We start from the raw sequence: 7471 nt of genomic DNA on the forward strand, positions 1-7471 counted from the left end.
GGAGAATGTAGTGGTCCGTTTCTTAATAGTTTCAACAAAAATAATTAAACCTCTGATGGAAAGTACCGAAGCGCGAGCGGGATCTAGATTTCTTGATCTACACGGACTACACTTACAGACAGTTACTTAGCATTCGGGTAACCAACCCTAGAAAAAAAAAATAACACTTTCATCCACCCCTCCCTATCTGCCCAAAAGTTAAAAAGCTTGAACTTGAGTAGAACACTAAAAGTTGGACAGCAGACCAGTGTGTATTGAAGATCAGATAGCTTTTGCTAGGGCTAGTCTAGTGTGTCTTATGTTTTTATCTTATATAATACAGACGTTACTTCAAAAAAGAAGATGATTACGTCCTACGCGTCATGCATTTAGTCATGCATATTAATCACAACAAATTTCCGTAAGGATCAATAAAACAGTCTTAGTCTTAACCAATGACTTAAATTCTGCCAAGTCACTGGTTTTCCTGGCTAGCTCAGGCAACCTGTTCCATGCTCTAATAGCACTAGGGAAGAAGGAGTATTTGTACAAATTTGTCCTAGCATATGGGACGAGGAATGTGCCTTTATCTTTGTGTCTTTCTGAGTATTTTATTAAATTTTGTTTTTGTATTTGAAGATTATGGTTCAGTGTTTTATGTATAATTGCTACTTTACTTTTGAGTTGTCTGTCCTGATGGCTTTCTAAATTTAGTGATTTTACTAAAGGTGTTACTCTAGTGTGTAGTCGATATGTCGACTAGTTGCTATAAAATACGAAAAGACTGCCATGTGTTTTTCCTTGTGCGTAAATGACTTGAGTTGTCTAGCGAACAAATAGGCCTAACACATCTAAATTTAGGCACCCGGAAATTTAGGCATTGGATAATTAGGCACTCTTTAATTAGTGACCTTAATTTTGAAAATAATAATAAAATAATTCGATTCTAGCTAAATAAAAGCTGACAAAAAATGGGACAAAAAAACAACAACAACACAAAATGACAATCATGAAAATGTGTGGAAAAAATGACTCCTGATTAAGAGTCATTATATAATATAGAATCATAGAATTCAGGGGAGGGGAGGTTCTCTTTTTTGAAGTAACGTCTGAATCACATAAGATAAGATTAAATAATATTATGAAATATTTTTTATTATGTCGGGGAGTGTCGGCGATAAATATAATCGCAATCGCCCTCTGTTTGTGGAATAGGGAAAGGGGGGGGGGGGTCGTACTTTTAAAAGGGGATGGGGGGGGGGGGGGCACACGCAGGTAGATGTAAACTTGGTCGTAAAAGTTACGTAGCGAATCTTAAGGCTACACACTGGGGTCAAGGGTATGGAAACCAGATCAGCATAGTACAAAGATTGTCAAAATGGAAGTCTGGGGATTATATTTTATAGGTCTTCCAAAAACTTTGGTAGGCACATATTAAAACCATCTGATAATAAAATCAGTATTAAGGATTATGTTTCTTACCTAAAAGTTAATGCACAATAAAATAAAATGTCTAAATAAATATGTGTGCTTGTATTTTTGCTTTGAATGTTAAACCTTTAGAAAATAATGGTACTTTTAAAAAAAAATTATATTAACTTATTATATAAAGGAAAAGTTTAAAATCTCATTAAATAACATAAATTTAGAATTTCAAATTTAGATCTAGTAACCAAAGATATAGAAACGAAATCGTTGGAGTTTTTAAAACATTTGATGTGTATAACTAATTTATAGCGTGATCGAGAGGCTACCTAGAAGGGGGCTCGAGGTTCGACACCCGACTCGGGCAGAGTTGTGTTTACTGAGCGCCTAAAGGCAGCACGGAAAACCAACTCCTAGATACCCCCCTCACCCCCCCCCCACCACACTGGTCCACAAATGAGATTGGACCAAAAGCGCTCTGAGAATGCAATAAGCCTGAAAGTAGCGCTATATCTTATCTTATCTTATATAATACAGACGTTACTTCAAAAAAGAAGATGATTACGTCCTACGCGTCATGCATTTAGTCATGCATATTAACCAATGACTTAAATTCTGCCAAGTCACTGGTTTTCCTGGCTAGCTCAGGCAACCCATTCCATGCTCTAATAGCACTAGGGAAGAAGGAGTATTTGTACAAATTTGTCCTAGCATATGGGACGAGGGGTATCTGGAAATTTAGGCACCGGATAATTAGGCACCGGATATTTAGGCACCGGATATTTAGGCACCCGGAAATTTAGGCACCCGGATATTTAGGCACCCGGAAATTTAGGCACCCGGATAATTAGGCACCCGGAAATTTAGGCACCGGATAATTAGGCACTTTTTGACAAGGCGGAAAATTAGGCACCGGATAATTAGGCACTCTTTAATTAGCGACCTTAATTTTGAAAGTAGTTTTAAAATGTTAACGTATATGTTATCCTTAGGCTATGGGCTATTGGTGACGTTATCAAAAAAATAGCATTTATAACGATTCTAACTGAATTTTCATGATATAAAAGAAAAACTGACAAAACGAGGAAAAAAATGACAATCGTGAGAATGTGTGGAAAAAATGACTCCGGATTAATAGTCATTATAAAATATACACCTCACAGTATTCAGGGAAGGGGAGGTAGAGTTGATTCTCTTCTCATTGCTTCCTGACCTTAGCCCTTCCCCCTTTACGCACTCCCACTAAAGGAGAGGATTTGTGGCGGGTAGATGTTGAACTAGGTCGTGAAAATGACGCAATGAGTCTCAAGGCTACAAACTGGAGTACAGGGCAGGGTACAGCATTGAACATAACTGCTAAAATGGAAGTCTGGAGAAAATTGTCTTCTTATAGTGGGAATTGAGATGAGCAGGGTGGATTTGCGCGCGTTACTTATAGGAATTAAATATGTTGATAAACTAAAGTAGTATACATATTTTATAATACCATTAATATCTATTATCAACACTCCTTCTTTTATATTGTTAATGGGTAACCCCTTTAGGAAGATCTATTGTGTGAGTGTATAGGTGTGTTACGTCCTTCAAATGTGGTCATTAACTTTTATTGAATTAATATGTAGATTTATGTAATATAATGTTTATATAAATAGCAATGGAAATCGTAAAACGGCTAGAAATTACGATAAAATAAACTGTTTTGAAAATTTATAAAAAAAAGTTTATGGAGAAGACAGATGAGTTAAAAATTTAAATATCTTTTTTTTTTTTTTGAATATTGGTCTCTTATTAATACTTATTCTGCTTATAGAAGATTGTTGATGTTCCAATTTAACCCCGCCTTCTCTATCATAAACCAAATATATTTACTACAATTGTCAAGAAGGTATGATTCCTCCATTCCTTTTGTGTTCAGTAGGCCTACCTTATACAATTATTTTTTTCTTCAGAATGAAAAAAAAAAACAACGACAAAAAAGGTTTCATACACTCATTATTAAACACACACACACACACATATTAAAAAAAAAACACTCGTTTCCCTAACTTTCAAAACTGCCAATGAAATTTAACTATCTTCATTTCCCTTATATATATTATTATTTTTATTACTGTTCTTATTATTATGATGGTTTTAACAGAAATGTGTCTACCAAAGTTTTTGGAAGGCCTCTAAAATATAATCCCCAGACTTCCATTTGAACACCTTTGTGTTTCCATACCCTTTAGTCCAGTGTGTAGCCTTCAGATTCACTACGTAACTTTTACGACTAAGTTTACATCTACCTGCGAGAAATCCACTCATTTAAGTGAGAGTGTGTGCCCCCCCCCCCTCGCCCCGCCCATCCCATTTTAAGAGTACGACCCCTCCCTTTTCCACAAGCAGAGGGCGATTGCGATTATATTTATCACCAAAACTCCCCGACATAATAAAAATATTTTATAATACTTTTTAATCCTAAGTATTTACATTAGTAACTAAATATTTACACAATTTGCATAATCATCAATTTAAAAAGACTCACCAGTCAACCTTAGTGGTTGGTGATGGACGGAAGCAATGAGCGGAGTATCATCTCTACCAACCCTCCCCTGAATCCTGTGATGTCTATATTATATACTCAGGAGTCTTTTGTTTCCACACATTCTCATGATTGTCATTTTTTCCCATTTTGTTTCTACTTTTCTTTAGCTAGAATCGTTATAGTTGCTATTTTTTTATAACGTCACCGATAGCCCATAGCCTAAGGATAACAAATACGTTAACAATTTAAAACTACTTTCAAAATTAAGGTCGCTAATTAAAGAGTGCCTAATTATCCGGTGCCTAATTTTCCGCCTTGTCAAAAAGTGCCTAATTATCCGGTGCCTAAATTTCCGGGTGCCTAATTATCCGGGTGCCTAAATTTCCGGGTGCCTAAATATCCGGGTGCCTAAATTTCCGGGTGCCTAAATATCCGGTGCCTAAATATCCGTAAATACGCGGTGCCTAAATATCCGGTGCCTAAATTTCCTAAATTCGGGACGAGGAATGTGCCTTTATCTTTGTGTCTTTCAGAGTATTTTATTAAATTTTGTTTTTGTATTTGAAGATTATATAAAAGCTATAATAATTAATTAATGAATTAAAGATGTTAAGCTCACCTCTACCTGTACACGGGCGGAGTATGGCATTCCCTGAGTATGTCTCTACAGACATAGTGCAATCTCTATACATGCTTGACTAACCATGCCGATGTGCTATTTTCTTGTCTGACCACTAAAAATACAACTAACACTATTGCATAACCGTTAAACGCGCAAGGGGAAAAAAACTGGGTGATCTTGTCATTATAGACTGCACACTCAGTACACTATATAGACCTACACGTGTGCGTCTATCTGGCCAGGTTGTTAAAATCAGTCGGACACACCGTCTATTTACTTTCTGGGCAGGGAGGGTGTATAACTATATTAGTGTAAAGATATATCTACGATTAACAGGCTTGACTAGCCACGCCATTGTGTTATTTCCTTGTCTGACCTCTCCACATTAAGCAAACATTATTGTATAACGCTTAATGCAGGGTAGTCTTGCAGTATTGTTGACTACACACGTACAGTACACTAGGCCTACATGTGGTCATGTGTATGTCTAGCTGACCAGGTTGTTAAAATCAGTTGGACACAGTCTATTTACTTTATGGCCAGAGAGGATGTGGATTAAGATTTTTTTTTCTAGACTTGGTTACCCTAATGCTTTTAGATCTATATAATAGGCCTAGCTCTTGATTTAGACTTTAAAAATCTCAATAATAAGTCTTAAGACTATAAAAGGGTGTACTTGATGTTCCTGCAGTTAAAAAAATATTGTTTGCCGCAAATGAATGACACTAAATATTGACCTAACTCACAGAAAAATTCGGAACAACCATAATTCTGCATAGAAGCTTTTGGCAAATAACATTTTATAATACTGTTACTTTCAAGTGCATTACTCCCATGACTTCTAGAAGGATCTTACTTTACCCTCTTCAAATACAGACTGTCTAAATAGTTGTTAACTGCATCCTTTTTTTTTAGATAATCAAAGTTATTGATATCACATGACCAGAAAACAGGGAGTGCGTTTTAACCCTGACCACATGTTGAAAAGTTTTACAAATTTCAATTAAACTTTTTAGTTAGTAAATAAAAAAAAAATTAATTAAACTACGATTTTAACTTAACTTTTTTTTTTTCTAGTATTTTTTATTTAAACTAAAAGTTTCTAACTTTTTAGTTAACTTTTGCCCATCACTAGTGAAAGGGAGTTTTTGTTCGCTTTTGCTGGCCTTAGTGTTCCAAGTGCGACGCACAACCACTACTAGACAATTTCAGATGGTTTGATAAACACACTTGTCAACAATGTCATAATATATATTATAGAAAGAAATAATTTGCAGGACTGAACGCCGAATTGTGTTTAATTTTGATAACTTCCTTAATACATGTACCGGAAGCTCAAAATTGGAACCAGTGAAATCTGCCCATGTGGAGTATCACCAGAGAATGCCGACCACGTCCTCCAAAACTGCTCTCTCTACCAAGAGGCCCGTATAAGACATTGGCCCCAAATCACCCCAATAGAAAGAAAACTATATGGAGAGCTCCCTGATTTGGAAACCACTGCGCAGTTCATCTCATGTATTGGTCTAGTCATCTGAACACTCCAACATAACAATGAGAACGAAGAAGAAGCGATATTCGAATATTCAATTTTCACCAAACATGTTACTCTAAAAAGTTCATATCTGTGAAATTTTCTATTGAAAAGAGACTTTCTCTGGTCAGATATAGTTCCGGCACACAGCTGACAGTAAAATATTCCTCTCACAAAGTACAATCAATCGACTGGGAAATAAGATACTTAGTATTCTAGTTTTACTGTCAATAATTTACTTAGAGAGAACTTAGACCCACGGCGGACAACGGCTTTCTCTGCATCAGAAGTTGTTAAAATATGTGGGTCGAAACTGGGATTGCGTAGACATGCAAATCACTGCACTCATTCTTAATCTAGGGAATCGAAAACATTGCCATTGTTATTTGTTATTTACTGGGCTGTTTGATCAATTACATTGTAATCCTAGTTTTTTTTAAAGTTTATGTGGGTTTTTTTCTTGTCCTCCATTGTAAGGCCTGGTCCTCCTTTCGGTCCTTTCTGTCCTCATTTGAAAGGGTGTCTGGTAATCCTGGACTGGAAGCAGACACTGATCATTTTTGTTAAGTCTTGAATTGGTTCCATCAACAATAAAAAAAAAAAAGGTACATTAACATACAGTGTATGTCGGAGTGTCTGTTTAGCACAGGCTCGTACTCTCTTCCTCTTTCTGCCTATCTTTCTCTCTCTCTCTCTCTCTCTCTCTCTGTCGATTTCTCGACTCTCTGTTTCTCTCGTTATGTGAAGTGGTGAGATGAAAGAGAGAGAGAGAGAGAGACTTGTAAGGGTGTGAAGGCTGGGATATGGGAGGAGAGGGGTAAAGGTCCATTTATAATTACACAACAGGGGCGGACTGGCTATATGGGCATTTGGGCAAATGCCCGGTGGGCCGGTACCCAAATGGGCCGGTAGGGCCACCGAAATGGCCTGATCGAAGTCACTATGGCACATATCAAGTTGTTAAAGGTTTTATAATATTCTTATTATATTATTATTATTATTTTTATAAAAGGCCCTCTGAGCGGCGTGTTAAAAAAATCTTTCACAGACATTACAGTGTAATACTCTTTTAATCGAACACATTTTCCGAAAATAAAATATAGAATGTAGACAGTGCTACTAGTAGGCTTCATCTTTTTAGGGCCTACATAATTGCTGATTTTAAAAGACGCTATATTGCTTATTAAGATATAGAGATATGCATGCATATCGATACATTATCAAACTCAACAATGATTTTTAAAGGACCGATACACCTTGAAATGGATGCCCATCACATGATTGAGAATTTGTGGGCCGAATTTTATAGAAATGCCCGGGCCGATTTTGACACCCAGTCCGCCCCTGTTACACAATATACTTTATTTAGTGTTTCAATGTTTTATAT

Source organism: Biomphalaria glabrata, chromosome 15, assembly GCF_947242115.1.
Source record: "Biomphalaria glabrata chromosome 15, xgBioGlab47.1, whole genome shotgun sequence".
Lineage (NCBI taxonomy): Eukaryota > Metazoa > Mollusca > Gastropoda > Planorbidae > Biomphalaria > Biomphalaria glabrata.